This window comes from Lolium rigidum, chromosome 6 (assembly GCF_022539505.1).
Source record: "Lolium rigidum isolate FL_2022 chromosome 6, APGP_CSIRO_Lrig_0.1, whole genome shotgun sequence".
Classification (NCBI taxonomy): Eukaryota; Viridiplantae; Streptophyta; class Magnoliopsida; order Poales; family Poaceae; genus Lolium; species Lolium rigidum.
Window position 1 is genome coordinate 209,740,883 of NC_061513.1, and position 22,508 is coordinate 209,763,390.

The following is a 22,508-nucleotide window of genomic DNA, read 5'->3' on the forward strand; positions in this document are numbered from 1 at the left end:
CTCTTCCTTAGGTATACCTTTATGAGATCTCAAATTTTTTTCAAGGAAAACTTCTTCATCAAACTGTGATTGTGTTCTTCAATGAAGTATGTGACAAACCACTTTGTTCCTCTCCTTTTAATCCTCAATCTGGCTTTGCATTCAGTTTTCTTGGTGATGCTTCTGTTCCTTTGCCCAACATGTGGTGCTTCTAACTTATTGATGTCTTCATTTTTGCCACTCTTGTTGCAAACAAATAGCTGTTTGTCTCTTTGATCATCAATTTTCGAAACCTTGGATGTACTGCATTTGATGGAAAACCCAATCTTCTTAGCATATCGGTTGTACTGCATCTTCGCATCCTCCCATGAATCATAGATCTTCCCTTTGAAAGGGGTTTCAACTTCAGTTTGGCTGCATGGTGTTGACTGGACTTCACCCTCATCTTCATCACTGCCGGAATCATCAGTTGATAGTGTTTCACCAGTTTCCGGGTTTGTGTCAGCAGAAGCACCAGTGTTGCTTCCACTCACATGCTTTCTATGTTTTGAGATTTTGGTCACATCTGGATTGCTCAAGGTCCTTTGTATGCTGCCTGTTACTTCTATTTGCAAATCATTGAACAAACTGACATCTTCGATTACCCTGTCACCTTCAATTGCTGGTTCATTTAGATCTAGTACTCCTGTAGAATATTTTAGATCCATATCTGCAATCAAAGTTGTTTATGTCTTAGTTCATATTGTACAAAATGTTTAAGTCTACCCAAATCACTTGAGCATAGCAAGTACATTTAAAACACCAGGGTTCCATAATTTCTTTTGAGCATTTTCACTTGAGCATTTTTAGATGTAAACTAACCATTTTATTACAATCAAATACACAGGTTCTGAAGTGGTGCTGCATGGGATTTTGGAGTGCTTTTAGGGGGAAAAAATTCATGATGGCTTCAGAAATGCTTCTTTTTTATGTCCTGCTCTCAACTGAAAACTTCTTGGAATGATGCAAACAAGCAGATGTATAAAGCATGCAAAACAGAAGTGCTCTTTGGGTGTATAAACCTACCTTCCATGCAAAGTTTCAGTATGTTTGCTATGTTAAGTATGACACATATCTAGCTTAGCTTCCATGTTCTTTTGTGTTCTGGATCAATACATCTGATGCATGCACTGGTATGTACATGCCAAGTTCTCTTTGGGTGTATAAAATTACCTCCAATGCCAAGGTCTGGATCAATATGATGCTATCTTAAGTTTGTCAGGTGAGTAGCTTAGCTTACTTTGCATGCTTTTTGTCCATGTTCCTATAAAATTACATGCTTTTCCTGAACATGAAACTTTTTCTAGAATATGATGGCTCAGTTGTTCCAGATCTTGGACCATAGAAGTAAGAAACACATGTACTAGAAGGTTTGGGAAATTTGGGGGGAATAGGGGGTGAGATAAGAACAATTTTGTTACCTCCAGGTTCTTTGTCCCCAGAATGTTTCTTCAGATCTGCCCAAATTTGTTCCCAGAATGTTGTTTCTTCAGATCTGCTAGAAGTACTGGGAGGTGGAGGGAGAAGTTTTGTTTCTTGATGAACTTGGAGGTGGAAGATGTATATTCGACTGACGGTGGAAGAAGTTTGTCCTCCAGCAATGGTGGTAGTCTTGGTAGAGGAGTCTTAGTAGGACCTCTCCTGGCAGCAATGGAGGTAAGATCTGTAGCCGTCGTGAGAAAGAAGGATAATAACATACACCCCCGACCAATTCCGTTCATCCAGAAGTTGTCCTGGCTAATAACTTCTCTTTGGGGTGCGCTAGGAACAGTTAACCTTCTTACTGCAGCAAGAGGAACAAGAAATTGTGTGCTTATTCTTCTCTCGGGCTCAAAATGATCTGCTCTATCTTCTTCCATTGAATTGTCTTACTTACTAGTACTATTGAGTCTGCAACACTGGTCGCTGGGATCCTGGTCATGTTTGCAGGGACAATTGAACATTACTACCGGATGAGATTTATAGCTTCTTGATCAACATTAACTTCCATCAAACCTTAGCTGACTTCTTTTTTGAGCAATAAACCTTAGCTGACTTTCGGCTGATGATCTTTACGATCTTCGATCATGGCAAAGGTTCTATTCACTCGCTGTTAAATGCCGCAGGTTAATTACTGAGGCGTAGCATGGGTTCAGTTCATGACATAACGACCTGTGGCTGTGGCGTAGCATGGGTTCAGTTCATGCTTAAAAGGTATTTCCAATGTCTCTGCTTTGTTCTTGCTTTAATCTGTTTCCATCCAAGATCATAATTCAATCATTGATAGGTAATCTAATTTAATTCCAACCATCTTTGTCATAAAATCTCTGTGAGATCACTATTGGAAAGTGTTGTTTGTTCTGTCATATTTGACAATGGTGTTTAGATATGTGAGCTGGTGTCACTATTGGCAATTTTCCATGCAGCCTTGATTTTCTAGTATATAGATTTTGTACTACATATACATTGGTATCTGTACTTCAAGAACTTTTCTAGACTTGGCATGGTTGGGACTCTCTCTGAGCTGGCTATTTTCAGGACATGTGCTGTGAAAATATGTTCTGTTATTTCCTAGTTTCTTGAGCTCGGGTGTGAGACGTAGTGAAAACAAAAAAGTTTGGGTTAGATTGTTGATTTAATTTGGTCTTCTCGGTGTCTGCGTGCACTTTGATACTCTGTTGTCATGCTTTTGGTTGCTGTACTTTGCACAGAAGAGATCTTTTCTTTTGTTTCTGAAGCGGACCTGTTGGGGGAGATCATATGATTATCATGTTGGTTTATACACTGAATCAGCATAGGCGTATGGCTACTGTGAAGATCCAGTCTAGAATTGCAGATCCTGCTTGCCAGTGCATATGGATATGATATCCTCCATGGATGCTGGATCTTAGCTATAATTTGAAATTTTCTTCTGTTTTCTGGGAGCATATTCGAAGTTCTTGAATTCAAAACAAATGTAGCAGTTCTTTTGCTTCCTTTTCTATGCAGCTTGTGAAAGCTATTAAGTTTGCAATCGCTGATAAGCTTCTGCTAAGAATATTACTCTATTCATGAATATATTACTCATTTCATACAGATTTTTTCCCTATAATTGCGTTTGATATGGCACATTTGTTTGACATGGATGTACTAACTTCTGATTTTCTGCTAAATACAGATGATGATGACTACATGATAATGACTGAAGCATTTGGGAGCAATGCATGGTAAACTCAAGCAACTGATGACGAAAAGACATGAAAAATTGAGAGTTTTGATGAAATATAATAACTACTACTTCAAGTCTGTAGCTAGATGCTCACTGAACCTGTAATACCGTCAATGCATGTAGATGATTGCCATGTACTGGATTTGAAAAGAGTTGAAATAGGAATTATACTTCCATTGTTGTCTTGTTTTTTTTTTCGATAAAGGGAATATATTAATATCAGAAGATACCAATTACACCCAGCCTCTGCAACAATGCACCACCCTAATGGCACTACAGATGCACACAGCTAAAAAAAAGAAAAGAAAACTAAGAGACAAAAGTTCCGCTATAGTATCTCGGGCCTAACAACAGCAATACATCCACCACCAAGACAACACCTGAAATACAGACTCTCCAAAAACGACGCCTTCAAAAAGGGAACAATGCTCTAACACCGTCGTCGCCCGATCAAAGATCTTGGGTTTTCACCCTGAAGATAGTCCCCGCTCTCAAAACAATGCCTCCAACAAGGCCATTGCCAGACACAACCAGTTAAGGTCAGACCTTGGGTTTTCACCCTGAAAGGTAGGACTCTGAACTTCACCTCTGTTGTCGCCCCCACTTTCATACCGCTGTTGTGAAGCCCGGAACACCAAGCAAGTCCCTCAACAGCGCGGAGACTTGAACCTCCCTTAGCTAGTCCTCACATCCGGCCTTCATGAAATTCTCTTCTTCCGACTTTCATCATGGATCCATAGTCACTTGATGTCAACACAGAAAAAGAGCTTCACGCCGCTCCCTCCAAAACCAAACGGTCGGAATAAAAGCATGGGTGCGCGCGACCGAATATCACCCGATCCAGCGAACTCCAGACATAAGATGCACTGTTCTATTCGCCGGCGGAGCATTCCGGAACTCATCACTCCGGCTCGATGAAGAAGATCAACATCCAGAAGATCTTCGTCTTGGCGCATGAGGAACCCTAGGACTGGCATGGTGGTCTTCCATCGGAAAAATCCGGCCGAAGAAACCATGGACGGAACAACCACACCGCTGGCCAGGGATCAAGAGATCCATCTAGGCTGGCTTGCAGCATGGAACCCGACTCCACGCCGATGTCTTCAGCTAAATCCAGATCCGCATCATGCTTCCGATCAAAGCAGATGCCAAGATCGCGTCACCACGTTTCCCCTGGGACGGTATCAGTCCATTGGATCTAGCGTCCAGGGGAAGAAAGGCAAGGCTGCATGGTGTACTCCCGGGAGACCAAGTGCAGATCTTGTCGGCCAGATCGGATCATAGGCATGCGCTGACCAGAAGAAGTCACGGCAGGAGATGCTAGAGCCCAGAAAAAAATAACGGAGTCCGCCTCGCCGCCGCCATCCACCGTCGGACGGCTTCCTCCGGCGGCGGCGGGATTTCTTGGTGGTGTGTGGAGACTCTGCTAGAGGCGGCGATGGCGCCTCCGGAGTCGCCGTGGGCGACCCGGGAGGCTAGGTCGCGTGTGTTTTTTCTTCCATTGTTGTCCATTGTTGTCTTGTTATAATAGTATCTTTTAGAAAATGTTCTGTGCATACAGCGCTGAAAAAATTGTGTATTCTAGCTAAATTTTGGCTACTTTTATTGAACCGGGCCGACCCATGGCCTTTTTTTTTTACAACCTACTTAACTTTATTGATTCAAAGGACTGTTTATAGGGACTATTGCAGAATAAGGAATATCAAGCCAAAGATAGCATCATACTCCAAGAGATAACACATGCTTATGTCAGATGTGGGCTTCAAAATTTGAAGTTCTCTCTTCAGGAATGAACGAGCACATCTGAAAGTGCTCTGCTCGTGGTTTAGTCCCCATGGCAATAGCACCATACTTCTTTGCTCCCCTCCCTGATATCAGATATACTCAGAGGTGATCTGAATTTTCGGAAGCACGAGATCATCAGCTAACGTCAGTTCTTCCCTGCATGCCAGAGAATCCAGGCAGGCCGGTCAGATAAACCCTCAAAAACCACTGCAGATGCTCCTAGATAAATGCCATTGCTATCACGCCATATTGCTGCAGCTGCGCCTCTGTTGCCGGCTCGCGACACCGCCGCTTAGACATTGATCTTTTCAAGATTAGGAGGGGCCCGAATCCACCACGGTTGCACCACCGAAACTGTCATCTGTCGAGCTGATGCATGAGGGGGCTTGGCGACAACTTGGTAGTGCTGCTGAGTGTGCAACACCGGTTGCTGCGGAACGCCGGAACCTGGTCACGTTTGCAGGCACAGTTGTACGTACCGGATGAGATTTACATCTTCTCGATCAACATCAACTTCCATCAAAACTTCGCCCATCGAACTTCTGTTCAGGATTTTTAATTTAAGGATGGCACATGGCTGAGGTTCCACGATCATGGCACTGGGTCTATTCTCTCGCTATTAACGTCACAGAGAACGCACTCACGTTATCTGAAGATGATGGCTGCCGCAGTATCCAAAATCCCCAATAAAATACATCACCCTTTCCAGGTTTTGAGCCACGTTTCTTGGGCTGCGGACCAATGCTTACATCCTCTTCAACCCTTCTCGCGTGGAAATTTGGTGGGGTTTCTGAATTCTGATGAGTGAAGAAGTGGCAAATTTTATTGCGGCCAAGACTTATGATTTATGAATTGCACCGAGTAAAGCTTACCAGGGCAACAAGTTGAGTAGATCAGACGAACTGCAGTACGTACATTCCCTGCGACGCCCGCATATATGTAGAGTATGATTTCCGCATTCCCGGCTACTGCTATCATTCGGCCGTCGCGACGTAAACGTAAACAATTCTGGTCAAAAGTCAAAACCACATCTTTGTGCAGGAAACGAGGCCACTTCATTCATTCCTTCCATTTCCAACTCCAAGCCGCTACATGGACCATATATATAGGACTATCCATCCATCAATTCCATTCCATGATTCATCCAACTGCATCCGGCGCTATTCTGCAAGTGTCGCCGTCCTAGCAGTAGCACGCTAGCTAAGCTTTGCTCATGGAAGACCTCGTGGCTTCGCCCATGCCGTTCCCGCACAGCGCGCCGCTGTACATGCTATACGGCAGCTCTGGCTTTCCAGACCATCATGGGGAGCCCCACCAAGACGAGGACGGCGGCGGCTTCGAGTTCGCCGCGCTGGCCAAGAACTTCGACGACAACGACTGCGCCGCGCCGCGCGCGTGCGCGAGCGACGTGTCCGCCTTCGCCGACGAGATGTTCCGTGGCGGCGTGCTGATACCTCTGAAGCTGCCCCCGCGGCTGCAGCGTCCCGCGGCGTCGTCGGCCGCCACGTCGCCGACCGCGCAGCTGGGCAGGGTGCCGTCGTGGAGCCCGTTCGCGAGCAGGAGGACGCAGAGGGGCCTGGATCCGTTCGCCGCCGCGCTGGAGAAGGTTCGCCGGGACGGTGCCACGCCCGCGCCCAGGAGAGCAAGGTCGCTTTCGCCGCTGCGAGGAGCCGTGGCGCGCTCGAGCGGTTCGCGTCCTGCGGGCCCCATGGCAGCCGGGAAGAAGACGAGCGCGAGACCGACGTGGAGGAGGGGAGGTGCGATGCAGTTTCTGTGTTGGGCCGTCATGGCGAGCGCGTCGGCACCGAGAGCCCTTCGGCGGCGACACCGGAAGCACGACGGCGTGTCGTACCGGCCAGGTCTCCTGGTTTGCTTTGGGCTGTAAGCGCGCTGAGTTATTCAACTCTCTTGTAGCTGCTGCTGTTAAATTTGCAAGTACTACTACTACTAGATTTTGATGTGCGCCTTGGCGCACGATCCCGTGAAGTTTGTGTCAATATTCATATTGTATACATTTGTAAACACCAATGATAATCAATCATTAACAGAGTTTGCTAGGCAAATTGACAGCTATGGAGAGCCAAATGAGAAACCAGCGATCCTCTCTTTATATTAAATATATATTTCCTATAGGTATAAATACATGGTTCTGAGATAACAATAGTAAAACACAAGGGTCCCATCTAGGGTCACAAAAAAGTTGTTCCCTTATTTACAGAGTGCAAGATGAAACATTAAACACGGGAGAAACAATAATCTCATATCACTACCTAGAACAGAACATATGATATAGCTAGCATAGAAGGCAGATGTTCATAATAATATATAGGCAACAGGTGGGAGTCATAGCCGTAGACGTCAAAATCACAATGGATCTTCAGCTCACCTTCGGTGAAGACATACCAGTCACATATGGATGTGCCGATTAAAATCAATTGCCACAGACTGAATGTCAAGGAGATTGACATCGTGTGCATAAGGGTAGAACATAGCTTTGGTCACCAATTGACCTTCTCCAATGGCTCGGCTCTAGCACTTGGGGCATGGAAGCTATAGTGTCTCCATCATGGCTTTTAGCATGACACTGGCGGCTATATTGATGGTCTCCATCGATTCGCTAGCATGGATTCTAACCTGACCTGAGTAGAAAAGGTACAGTAGTGAGAGCCCACAATAAGAATTTCGAGAATTCAACTTTGAAATTATGAAGTGACACAAATTCTAAGACGTAAAGCCCCGACTTACACGGTCAATTGACCAAGCTAATAATTGAATATTTCAAGAATACCAATATTCTAATGAGTTGGTAGCATTATTTTAGCTAGCTCTAAGCCTCTTACTTAATTCTTTATGCAACATACGCCCTAAAGAATGTTTGGCTTGTCTCTAAGCTGCAATAAGTATTTAGAGCCAGAGGGAGTAGATAGTTTTCTAACAACAATATGTACAACCATCGCTTATAAATAGTAGTAAGCAGGGGCTTTCTCTTAAGGAAAAAGAACTATGGTATTATCCAAATGGATTTCTACGCTAGTAGTATATAAAGACCATTTGGAGCTAAAAGCAAGTGTTAGGCTGGTGACACGCTTCATACAATAAAATGACCTAAAAATCATGGCAAGCTTCTTGGGAGAAACCGAATGAATTTAGTAATTTAGCAGACAGTACGAGAGGTTTTCAGTAAAGCATGGCAGATTAAATATGCAGTACATTTTATTCACTTAAATGGATAGGGGACTAATTTATTGCTTGCAAAATAATAGAACTCACCTTTTTGCTCTGATATAAGATCAACGGATTCCATCAAGGCCAACTAATAATTTGAAAATTGTTGTTCTAATCCAAATAACTGAGGCTGTCTTCTATGCAGCTGCATAGTCTTTATATCTCCTATTCTCTGTTGTGGATACGACAAGTTATGGACAGACAGCTTCTGGAACATCCCCTTTTAAAAAATGGCACACATGTTTACTAAGATGCATAAGTAGAAAATAGAGTTCTGAAGACAACTAAAAGAACAAAATGCAATTGATCCAGCTAAATACACTTGACACTATCAAATAAGATACGCTTTTCTTTGTAACCGTAAATAAGGGATCCTTGTACTACCTCACGAGGGACACCTCACATGCTTAAGTGCTTAACATATGCAGTAATCTGACGTTCATGGCCACTAATGCAGAAATCCAGTAGCCAATGAGTGAAACACCAATGGAGAATATTCATAAACTTCAACTAAAAAAATGTGCATAGTTCTGAACTAAATAGCATATAGGGCCTAACATAACGGTATAAATCATGGATGTATGATTCTCCAAAATAGGTAATTTCATAGAAAATAAACATTGGAATATAGAATGATACATGCTATAGCGTTTGAGTAACAATTTCAAAAATTTGAAATGAAATGCCTAGTGCTTCAAAATTAACATGTATCTCCATTCAAGCGATATACTCTAGTAATAATAGTATAAATATGCCATGAGATTTACGAACCAAAGAACTCAAGAATCAGTTTCCATAAACACTACACATTTGGTAGATGTATTAAGAAAAGCTACTTGTTGCATTTCATGGCTTTATAAATTTTGTGAACAAATACCACAAAGGGAGCTTGATTCAGATGAATCTGAGTGTCTGACACAACCATTATCATAGGCACTTCTTAACAGCATATTTCTTAAAATTACCACGGTACAGTTAACAAATTATGCAACCGATTCAACTCACAAGGACTTCATGATACCAGGCTAAAAGGCTCTCCAAGGTACTGCATCTACAAAATCATTCAGCTTAGTACCCTATCCCATATTTCCAATTTTCTCTGAAATGCTTCCTAGCTCCTAGTAACAGTACGCCAAGCACCACAAAGGCATGGACAACAGGAGGCCAAATGAATTTTCTTTATGAAAGGGTAGCGAACTGAAAATATAGAAGTAAATTCCATGGGACAGGAGGGGTGATTCAGAACCTGATGGGTCCCTATTGTTACTCTGAGGACAAGCGTGTTTGGGAGACCAAATATGCATCTTGAAGCAGATTGTCCTGACCTGAGATTGCAGAATGCTACAATCGCGAATGTTACTCTTTTTATTCAAATCAGCCAGCTCTTAAGAAAGGCAGAGGTAACTATGGTTGTCTTTCTGTGAAAGCTATTGATTCCCCGACCCCTTCTCCTGCGATTAGTTCTTGTTCTCCTCCAAGAAGCACAATTTTACTTCACATCGAGTAGCCAACAATTTCAGTATGGGAACACTGATCTAGCATTGATACACATGTAAAGTGAGGAAACATAAGGTGTACAGATAGGTACCTGCGGTTACTGACTACTATTTAGTTCATAGAGGAATTTACTTCCTGAATTTTTTTTTCTCTTTCATCTCCTGGACAACATAAAAATGGTAATCAAAAACAACTCGAAACACCAAAAACATGTCATTTACTTAGACCTTCTAGACAAATTATAAGAGTTGTCACGAAGGAGTTGCATGATCAAAGTGATGTCCTTGTAGGATTCCTCGCTCAGGGTGTCCAACTCCGAGATGGCCTCATCGAAAGCCTGAAGTTAGGAACATCATCATGATGAGAAGTTGCAAACAATGTTTCAAGAATGATGCAACGATTATGAAAAGAAATACGATAGGAGACTGAAGTCACAAATGTGCCAGAAGAATTACTTCTTGGAATTAACTACGACAAGTTACTACAAAACGTGTTGCCAAGTGCTCAAATTTGTAGCAATGAAAAGATTACTGAGTGTGATTATTAAGAACTTTGGAACTTCATGATGAATAGTTAGCCAAGTTTTGCTACAGATGCTTTTATTTTTGATCCAGTCTTCTCTAGAATGCACTACAATATACCTAATACAAAAGGCATTTGGAGAACAGGTCAAGAACAGAATCTCATTCATGTGTCATGACAGCTAACAGAAACACTGGGTCAACCAATAATAAGAAGGACAGATACTTAATGATAATAACCATTTGAGATTAGGTACATGAGTGACTGCATGTTTCTTTTTGTGGGGGCTCACTCAGCGCCTCAGTTGACAAGCAATACAAGGATTTTGCTGTCTCCCAAAACAGAGCTAAATATTATGGAAGTTCCATTGGTTCTACAAATCAATGACAAAATAGTAAGGAAGACAACTAATCTGAAGTGTCTCGTGCTCTGCCCATGATACAAGCAAAAAGTGGTCGCCAAAATATAGCAAGGAAGGGGTAGTCAATTAGCAGAAGATCAAATTGCTTTCTTTCTCAAGTAGTGAAATTAAAGTGTGATGCATAATATAACCTACTGCATCACCTACCGGCTATTCTTATCCCTTTATTGTGCTTACAATACTGCTTTGCAGAAGTCAGCAATGTAAAGATGACAAAACACAATATTAGCCAGATGGCTGCTGCTCTAGCAGTGATACACTGTTAGTAAGGCATGCATGTATTATGATATTTTCAATTTGTAATTCCCAGTTGACTAAATAAATCATGAAGGCTTCATTCAGGAAAAAAATATATTCACTACACATATATTGTGTACCTAGCAGGGCACAAACAAAAAACAGAGCAGTCTAGCTGGTGCAGAAAAACTAACCTGTTTTGCGAGGTTGGAAGCACGATCAGGCGAGTTGAGGATCTCATAATAGAACACCGAGAAGTTCAGCGCCAGCCCAAGCCTAATGGGGTGAGTTGGAGCCAGCTCAGCCAAAGCAATATCCTGAGAGATTGTAGACAAACCAAACCATTTAAATAAGGGAAGTACACAAGCTAAATAAATCACAAAGACATGTTTACAAAAATTATAGAAGAAAGAATGATTCTTGAGCAAGAATTTATATGAAGATAAAATGGTGAACCTGAGCAGCCTTGTATGCCACCATGGTATTCTCAGCAGCATCCTTCCTCTCAGCCCCACTCTTGAATTCGGCAAGGTACCTATTAATCACAATTGTTTGATTCAGAGGTCAATGAAAATTCACAATCCATTAATTAATTAATGAAGAATGTCTGCTTGCCGGAGCCGGCCATCATACTACTATTATTGTTACCTGTAGTAGCCACCCTTCATCTTGAGTAGAAGACCTTGGACTCGGGAGCGGCGGAGGAGGGGACGAGGTGGGTTTCGAGCAGCTTGAGGATGCCGTCGCAGATCTTGGTGAGCTCGGTCTCGATCTTGCCGCGGTAGTCCTTGATGAGTGTGACACGGTCCTCGTTGCTGCGGCTCTCCTCCTTCTGCTCGATGGAGGAGATGATGCGCCAGGAGGCGCGACGCGCCCCGATGATGTTCTTGTAGGCGACGGAGAGTAGGTTGCGCTCCTCGACGGTGAGCTCCTCCGAGTCGACCATCTTGGCCACCTTCTCCATGAACTCGACCATCTCCTCGTAGCGCTCGGCCTGCTTGGCGAGCTTGGCCATGTACACGTTCTCCTCCCGGGAAAGCTCCGCTGGCGCCGACATGTTTGATGGTCACGGCTTGTTCCGAACACCAAATCTGCGGGATCACGAGATAAAAACAACAACGGTCAGCTTACTGTTAGCTCCGAAAAGAAATTCTCAGTATTTGATAAATGTGTATACGGAAAGCAACACAAATTGAGAAACAGAATCGCAAGAGAAGCAATTCTGCCTGTTTACGTTCTGTCGAGCCGGGGCCAAAAAACAAATACAGGTCTGAAGTTTGAATTACGTATTGTACAATAGAAGTGTTGCAAGAGAAATCTAGAGTTGGAGGTCAACAAAATCCCTCTTGTATCGCATCATGTCCTCGGATCTAATATGGTTTAGCAAATCAACAGACGAACGAAACACGAATTACGCGAGCATACACCTGAACCAAAGGATTCCCCACAGAAAACAGGATTTGGCCGGGTCCGCGCGCGCTACGAAACCTGCTAATCCGGCCGTAGATAGATCACGGCGATTGTACGGCAGTACAGTCCACTAAGCACGGATCAGCTTCGCACGGAACGACATGCTTTGCCGAAAAATTCGTGCAGATGGGGCTAAAAATCGCGTGAAACAAGCGCAGATCGGGACGGGCGGCGGCCTAACCAGCAGAGCAACTCTACCCGTATGAAAATCATGAGAGAGGTAGGGAGGGAAGATTGGGGGAGAGAAATCGTGGACGAGCGGGCTGTACCTGCGGGTGCGTGCGTCAGCGCTGGTCTGGTCTGCTGCGGGGAGAGAAGGAGAGGGAGAGAGGCGTGCGGCGGCGGGGATGCGGGCGCGAGGGGAGAGGATTGGGGAGGAGACGGGCAGAGGAGGGGATTGGGGAGCGATTGGGGGCGTGGTGATTGGTGGAGATCGGGCCGAGCGGGCCTTTTCGTGACCCATGGATAAAAAGTGGGTTTGTGGGAGGGCCTCAGCGCCCTGAACGGAACGACGGCTGAGATCGCGCCACGTCAGCTCGATCGGACGGCCGAAAATTCAAAGCGCTGTGAGAGCTCCATGGGGGTGCAGCAATCATACCGTGAGATATCAGATAACAAGTACTAGTATATCAGATTGTGAAGTCTTCGTCATTTGTCTTCGTCATTTGTTTCTGTTTTGGTAAGGCAAATGATGAGGTGGATCTGTATAAACAGATTTTTAGATGTGATGCTGGCTCCTTACCTTTTAAATACTTAGGTATTCCTATCTATTTTAGAAAGCTTCGAATTTCTGATTGGTACCCAGTGAAGACCCGATTTAAAAGCAAATTGGGATGCTGGAAAGGCAAATTACTCTCTTATGGGGATAGACTTGTTCTTATCAATTTAGTTTTAACAAGCTTACCTATGTTCATGCTTTCTTTTCTAGAGATACCTGTTGGGGTAAGGAAATGATTGGATTTTTATAGATCTAGATTTTTTTTGGCAATCTGAGGAAAATAAAAGAAAATATAGACTTACCAAGTGGAATATCGTCTACAGACCCAAGGATCAAGGGGGTCTAGGTATTGAGGTTCTTGAACTAAAAAATAGATGTTTATTAAGTAAGTGGCTTTATAAACTTCTTAACGAACAAGGGGTGTGGCAGGAGTTGCTGCAGAATAAATACCTAAGACAAAAGACCTTATCCGAGGTACAAGCTAAACCAACAGACTCTCCCTTTTGGAAGGGATTGATGAAGGTTAAGGCCGATTTTTTTAGTAGAGGCTTTTTTCAAGATAGGTAATGGAGCAAATACTCGTTTTTGGGAAGATACTTGGTTAGGTAAAACACCATTAGCCCAACAATATCCTTCTTTGTATAACATTGTGCATCACAAGAATGTAACGGTAGCTCATGTGTTATCTCAAACACCTCTGAATATCGGTTTCAGAAGGTTGTTGGTGGGAAACAAATATACTTTATGGTTACAACTATGTCGAAAGCTTATGCGGATTAATTTATCTAATGAGAATGATCGGTTTGTTTGGAACTTGTCAACAAATGGTTTGTTTACAGTGAAATCTATGTATGAGGATCTTATAAATGACCGTACACCCTTTCTGCGAAAATATCTTTGGAAAGTTAAAGTTCCTTTAAAGATAAAAATATTTATGTGGTTCTTGAGTAATAAGGTTTTGCTTAATAAAGACAATTTAGCGAAAAGGAGATGGCAGGGATGCACAAGGTGTGTTTTTTGTGGTGAACAAGAGTCTATTGAGCATTTGTTCATCACTTGTCCGTTAGCTAAAATACTTTGGCGTACAATTAATTTTACTTTTGCTCTCCCACCTCCAATCAATATTACAAATATGTTTGGTAATTGGTTAAATGGTGCTGATAGACAATCTAAGGCATTCATCCGTATTGGGGTTTATGCCTTATGTTGGTCTATATGGAGGGTAAGGAATGATATTATTTTTAACAAAAAACATTCTTTTCACTTTTTGCAGGTTATCCATATGGTGGCACATTGGGTCCAGTTGTGGGCTCTTCTGTCACCGGAGGGACAGCGGGATGCTATGGCTACTGGATGCACACGGCTCCAGATGGTCGCTCAGGATATCTTGTGCCAGGCTGGCTGGCGGCACAATAGACAGATACAATGATGTGTAGTCAGTCTTTTCTTATTTTATTTCGCTGGTTGATTTTTGTATCAACTCTGGGCGATGTCTGAGATGTTTTAATCTTGTACTCGTAAACATTTAATAAAAGGCCGTGTGCATCATCATGATGCAAAAGCCGGAGTTTCAACATTTCGAAAAAGAAAAAAATTTGTCTCTGTGCTCCCGCTCGCTCTACCACAAACATCATAAAAGCTTCTTAGCAAATCAACGTCAAGGATTTTTTTTCTCTGCCGACATTTTTCTTTTTGCACAAGGAAGGGGTCTAGAAGACCCCGAAAGAATATCAATTAAACCACGTGGCAGGTTACAATTTTATAGACAGGCCCTTTTACAGCACTCGCTCTAAATAACCAGAAATTTGAAGATAAGGTCTGCCAAAATGCAAAAAACACCATACAACTAAAGATGGAAACACAATCGATTCTTGGGTGCCTCCGCCACCAGACGCCGGTGTCCTCAAGGAGTCGCCAACGAGGAATAGGGCGCGAGCACCCGAACACCCCTTTCCAGCGTAGATCCGTCGCCGACGGTCACCTGGAAACCACCGGGGACGCACCACTTGGTGGCAGCAAGGTGCTGAGCTCCAGCAGCGAGTACGAAGTAGAGCCTCCGACTTGGAGGTTGTCGATGATGGGCCGCCGCTCCGGCCATGGATAGTAGAGACAGAGATTCCCCTAGCTTGGATGCGCATGTCGATGAAGAACCGCCGCCACCGGGGTAGGTGTCGTCCGAGCAAGAGCAAAGCTTCACCATCCCGTCTCCCCTCGCCACCACGGCAGGACAGAGGAAGAGATAAGGTGTAGCTCCCACTTCTCAGACCGCCCCCAACAGGAACACCGACTTTGTTGAAGGAGACGGTGCTCCTCTTCCTTGCAAGCAGCTCCGGCCACTGGAGCAACCGAACGGCGAAGAGGAACCCTAACTTGTGCCAGATCTGGCCGAACAGATCGAGCACCCCTCTCCAGACTAAAGGCATAACGCCAAGATCCACAAGGGTAAACAACCTAGATCTACAGCTATACAGAGGAGATGGCCGGACTCTCCTACCCCATCCACGCCGGCTGGCAAAGCCATCGGAGAAGAGGGGGAGGAGTGCCGGAAAGACCAAGAACACTCTCAGACGAGAGGGGTGGAGAGAGAAGGGGGAGCTGGGGCATGGCCCGCCCAGCCCAGGATATTTTTGCCTATATACCTATAAATTTTGGCCCAATAATAGCCTATTTGACCAATTTTCAGTGTATTGGCCCGCCCAACTTTTTTGGGCTAGTTCCGCCGCTGCTACTATGCCACAAATGCTTGCATTCTCCTCAAACATGAAAGGTACATTGCTTTTGAATAAAATACTTTGTATTTAATTTATGATCTGTTTGAACATTTGAGTTCCTAACAAATATGATTACATGTCCCACCTTCTCTCTCATTCGACCTTTGCGTAAATATGTACCATCATGTATGCGTGTAAGTCATCATGCACCGTGTATAGTGGCACATCCACCCTCCACAAAGGTTTGCATTTTAATCCGTTTCTCAAACCTGAAAGTTCCATAGATTTTGAGTAAAATAATCAATTTATGACGTGTTTGAACATTTGAGTTTCTAACAAAGAGAACTTTGAAAAAAGTCCGATAATGCACATATTTTTGCCAAAATTTAAATATTGAAAATGTGACACTTGGTGAAACTTTTCGTAACACGATATTCTTAAGTTTGTTTTGTGTTTGTGGTCATAGTGATTTATTTTGCATGCACAAGAGTTTATTTTATTAGCATCGTTTATCATGGTGTACCATAATGTTACATTGTGTGATAATGTGCATCATTGTGTGATAATGAACTAAAAAAAGTTTCAACATGGTTTATATTTTTACTCAAACTAGTATGTCATTAGGATTAAGTGTTTTATATTTTTATTGAGGTTCCTTATCCTGCGACAAGTTTTAAGACTATATTGCGTGATAAATTCATATGATATGCTCAAGTGTGTGATATTTAAAAAAAAACAACTCAGAAATGTTTCAAAATGAATCATAGTGTGTTAGCATGCTACAAACATGTGTCAGTATGGTTCAAACAGGTTCTTAGGGACGTACAAGAGTTTGTAAATAAAAATGCTACAAACTATACCTGAAAAGAGCGTATAAATGAGTTTTGACGCGTTTATGGGAAAATAATATAAATCTAGCTATATAGAATATAGCTTGATAAAATTTAAAATATTGGTTTGGAACTTAGTGAAACTTGATAGAACTTTAAGAAACCATAGAGATACAATGTATCACTTGCCCCTTCCCCACCCACCCCGATCAGCTTCGTTCCTATGAGAACGATGCACTTCGGAGTGGTGGCGATGCGTCAAATATGGAGCCTTGCGTCCAAATATGATTATAGTGGTCCTTTGGGGGCCTACATTTGCGGCTCTCGCGCGTGGACGCTGAGGCGGTGTGATGAGGACACCCCTACATATTGCTAACCTGTTTTTCAGGGAGGTTGTACGTCTACATGGAGTCCCGAAGACTATTGTTTCTGATCGTGACGTGAAGTTTATGAGCTACTTCTGAAAGACACTTTGGAGAAAGCTAGGGACGAAGCTACTTTTCAGTACTACTTGTCATCCCCAAACTGATGGTCAAACTGAAGTGGTGAATAGAACATTATCACAACTGTTGAGATCCATGATCAAGAAGAACTTGAAGGAGTGGGAGATTTTTTGCCGCATGTGGAGTTTTCTTACAACAGGGCGGTACATTCTACCACAGAGCTGTGTCCCTTTGAGGTGGTGTATGGTTTCAAACCCGTTACTCCACTGGATTTGTTGCCTCTACCCATACATGAGAGAGTCAATATGGAGGCATCCAAGAGGGCAGATTTTGTGTGAAAGATTCATGTGAAGACTAAAGAGTTGATAGAGAAGAAAGGCAAGAGCAATGTTGCAAGGATGAACAAGAAGCGCAAGGACATATTGTTCAAGCCTGGTGATATGGTCTGGGTACATTTTCGCAAGGATAGGTTCCCGAAGCTACGGAAGTCCAAGTTGCTTCCTCGTGGTGCTGGTCCTTACAAAGTGCTTGCCAAGATCAATGATAATGCATACTCTATAGATCTTCCAATTGATGAGTTTGGTGTCAGCAATTCTTTCAATGTGGCTGATTTGACACCATATGATGGAGAAGACCTTGGAGCATCGAGGTCGACGCCTTTTGAAGGGGGGGAGATGATGAGGACATTGATGACCCACAAGTATATGGGGTGTATCGTAGTACTTTCGATAAATAAGAGTGTCGAACCCAACGAGGAGCAGAAGGTGTTGACAAGCAGTTTCGATGAAGGATTCACTGTAAATGCTCTCAGACAAGTTTTCAGGGGGTTTTGATATAGCAGGTAAATAAAATAGAAGTAAGTAAAATGCGGGAATAATAATTGCAGCAAGTGGCCCAATCCTTTTTAGCACAAAGGACAAGCCGGTTTGTTTACTTATGATGACCAAACGTTCTTGAGGACACACGGGAATTTAGTCTAGTGCTTTCGCTTCATATAGTTGATTAATCTTCATTGTTTTGATAAGTGTTGTGTGGGTGAACCTATGCTAATGCACCGCCCTTCCTAGGACTAATGTATACTTGTGATTAAACCCCTTGCAAGCATCCGCAAATACAAGAAAGTAATTAAGATAAATCTAACCACAGCCTTAAACTCTGAGATCCTGCTATCCCTCATGCATCGATATACCAACGGGGGTTCAGGTTGCTGTCACTCCGGCAACCCCACAATTAGCAAACGAATACAAGATGCATTCCCCTAGGCCCATAAAGGTGAAGTATCATGTAGTCGATGTTCACATGACACCACTAGAAGAATAACACCACAACTTAAATATCAAACCATTAAATATTACTCAACATAGTTCACTACTAACATTTAGACTTCACCCATGTCCTCAAGAACTAAACGAACTACTCACAAGACATCATATGGAACATGATCAGAGGTGATATGATGATGAATAACAATCTGAACATAAACCTTGGTTCAATGGTTTCACTCAATAGCATCAATAACAAGGAGTAATCAATACGGGAGAGTTTCCCCTATGAAATAATCAAGATTCAACCCTAGATGTTACAGCGGAGACGAGGTGCAGCGGTGGAGATGACGGTGTCGGTGGTGGAGATGATGATGATGATGATCCCAATGAAGTCCAGCTCGATGACGGTGACGATGGCGACGATTTCCCCCTCCGGCAGGGAATTTCCCCGGCGGACTTCAGCCTGCCGGAGAGCTCTTTTCTCTCTGGTGTTTTCCGGCCCGCAGAGGCGCCTATGCCTATTCTCGATGATCCTCCGCACCTTAGGGTTTTCGGTAGATGAAGTACGCGAAAGGGAGATGGCCGAGGGGGGTCGTGGGCCCCCTCACCACGTGGCGGTGCGCCAGGCCCGGTGGCCGCGCCGGCCTATGGGGAGGGCCCATGGTGGCCCTCCTCGGCTTCCCCTTTTGGCTGGCTCCGTCATCTGCGAAAATAGGAGCTTCGGTATATTTTCCATCGATTGTTGATCTTCAGAAATATTGTATCCTGACGGTGTTTTTTCCAGCAGAATCCTGACTCCGATGAGTAATTCTCCAATAATCATGAAACATGCAAAATAGGTGAAATAACATAAGTATCATCTCTAAATATGAAATATATCAATGAATAACGAGTAAATTATGATATAAAATAGTGATGCAAAATGGACGTATCAACTCCCCCCAAGCTTAGACCTCGCTTGTCCCCAAGCGAGACTGAACTCAGTAAACAAGACCACATGTTTATGGAGTGAAGAGTCGATAAATAAAATAGGGACAAGAAGCATCACATTTATTGATTCACACAAGAAATTCTAGTAAACAACTTCCTCATATAACTCAACTTGAAACAAGTAAAGGGAAATCACAAATAAAGGTGCATAAGAAATCATAATTGGTGATGGCAAACTTCATTCTTGGTCAAAGAACAATTAACAGATTGTACTTATCTTTCAAGCAGAGCCTTTATATTAGAGCTTATATGGCAGATCTTACATGCTCAGTCATAACAATCTCCTCATAATCATTGATAACCTTCAGAGTCATATTCATTCAGATAAAATTTGTACTAAACAAGGAAGAATAAAAGACATGATTAAATAGATCACAATATAAATGGTTGGATCACAACAACTCAATTGCTTGCTTGAGATAGAGGGAAATAGGTTTACTGACTCAACATAAAAGTAAAAGATAGGCCCTTCGCAGATGGAAGCAGGGATTAAATCATATGCTAGAGCTTTTTAAGTTTTGAAATCATATAGAGGGCATAAAAGTATAGTTTTGAGAGGTTTTTGTTGTTGTCAACGAATGGTAGTGGGCACTCTAACCCCCTTGTCAAACAGACTTTCAAAGAGCGGCTCCCATGAAGGACGTTATCTCTACCAGCAAGGTAGATCATCCCTCTTCTCTTTTGTTTACACATGTACTTTAGTTTTATTTATGGATGACACTCCTCCCAACCTTTGCTTTCACAAGCCATGGCTAACCGAATCCTCGGGTGCCTTCCAACATTCACATACCATGGAGGAGTGTCTATTTGCAAAATTAAGTTGCTTACTGATGAATCAGGGCAAAACATGTGACGAGAATTATTAATGAAAGTTAATTAATTGGGGCTGGGAACCCCGTTGCCAGCTCTTTTTGCAAGATTATTGGATAAGCGGATGTGCCACTAGTCCATTGGTGAAATCTGCCAAACAAGATTGAAAGATAAAACACCACATACTTCCTCATGAGCTATAAAACATTGACACAAATAAGAGATAATAACTTTTTGAGTTGTTTAAAGGTAGCATGTGAAGTATTTACTTGGAATGGCAGAGAGATACCACATAATAGGTAGTTATGGTGGACACACATGGCATAGGTTTTGGCTCAAGGTTTTGGATGCACGAGAAGTATTCCCTCTCAGTACAGGTCTTTGGCTAGTAAGGTTGGTTAGCAAGCATAAGAGTTGAGGGAGACAAACAAATATACATGTGATAGAAACAATCATGCATCTTCCTTGTAAGCACAAACAATTTTAACTTCAGAATACTAAACTCATTAGCTAACAAGAAAGAAAGATAAAGAAATAATATATCTACATGTATTTCCCTCTTTTCTACTTAATTATCAAAGTATTGTTGTTGTTGACCAATGCTAAGTTTGCCAAAAACAAATAGATTTACTTAATGCTCCCAAAGTGATACCAATACTAACAACAAGATCAATCATATAACAGAAATTGCAAACTAAAATAAGGTGTGTAAAACGTAAATGATAAAACTTCTCATTAATATTCCATAACGATAACTCACACCAAGGGATACATAGATAACCAACTAAAAGAGAGATACTTCCACACTGCAATCATCTTATATGATAATTTCCCTACTCATGATATGACACTACTTGATAGTAAAAAGGTAAAAGATAGTGATGATGTGATACCGCGGCACTCCCCCAGGCTTGGAACAAACCAAGAGGGTGCCAATACCAATGATGAATTACTCCTTCGATGGTGGTGGTGAATTCTTCCCGTCATCAGACTTCCAAGGAAGAGGCTCTCCATCAACAAAGGACATCTTGGTCTCAGGAATCCTGAAACTGGCAGCATAGCTTATGTGTTTAAACCTGTTTTCATACTCACAGTTTTGATTCTGAACATCATAAAGTTGCGCTTGGAGTTTGTTGGTGGTGTTGTGAAGGGAGAGGATATCGTCCCACAGCTTTGTAATCTCCTTCTTGTGTTTATCAATAAGTTCGGGCAGAATCTTGTGGAAGATGTCCACTTCACATTCAGCCATCTTCTTGTAGGTGAAGACCTCTTGTTCTAGTTTCTCCATCCTGTCCTCCAAACTTCCCTCTCCTTTAGGACCCCGGACATCTTCAATCTGAAACTCTCCATCCACGAGCAGCAATTCCTTGGGATGCATCTTCAGCTCGTTCATGTACGGGTTGACGATGTTCTCAAGGAAGCTGTCCTTCGGAGTTCCCGACGAAGACATGGTGGCTCTGGATCTGAAAACAGTATCTGGCAGAAAACAGCTCGAAACAAAACACGACGAGAAAACGATATACGGACCTCGGGGGGTCCGGGGGATTATATAGCAAAAAATTTCACGACAGAAGGAAAGTACCAGGTCGAACCCGAGTGGGAGAGGGACTCCGAGGAGCCGTCCCCATATGGCGGCGCGGCCAGGGTGGGGCCCGCGCCGGCCTATGGGGACACGCCCTCGTGCGTCTCCTCCGCTCCGATTCGATCTCGTAATTTTTCATATTTTCTAAAAATAGCAGAAATATTGTTCGGAAAGTTAAACGCGGACTTTTTATTACCAAAACTGTTACCTATTCGAAGTCGAACTCTGCAGAACTATCAATTTGATCTTTGGTGAAAGCTTCCGGAGTCACCACTTGAATAACATCAACATCTTCATTATAAGAATCTCCAGAAATATAATGCTTGAGTCTTTGTCCATTCACCACTTGTGTGGCATCACCTTTCAGCGCACCAATTTTTATTGCCCCTGAACGATACACCTCCACAATGACATATGGTCCTTCCCATTTTGAGAGTAATTTCCCTGCAAAAAATCTGAGATGAGACCGATACAATAGGACTTTATCTCCAACATTAAATTCTCTTTTGATAATTCTTCTATCATGCCATTTCTTAAATTTCTCCTTAAAAAGTTGGGATTTCTATTTTTGTGCCCCTGGCTCCTTAGTTGTGCTCAGTTTTCCCCAGCCCCTTAGTTTTTCCTCAGTTTTCCCCAAGACCTTGTCTGAAACCCGCAGAAGGAGCTCAGACGAAGGATTCCCGTTTAGTTAACGTTGGTTGGTGCTGGCAAGTGGGGCCGCTGTTGGTGCCCGCAGTGGACACGTCTTCACTTATCCAGATCATCGTGGGACCCACAACTTGTCCACGTTAGTGCGC

At 42.9% G+C, this 22,508-nt stretch overlaps 1 pseudogene; it reads right to left on the reverse strand.

The window, feature by feature from the left end:
• Positions 1–7,075: 7,075 nt before the first annotated feature.
• LOC124668227 lies at positions 7,076–12,760 on the reverse strand (annotated as a pseudogene).
• Positions 12,761–22,508: the final 9,748 nt, after the last annotated feature.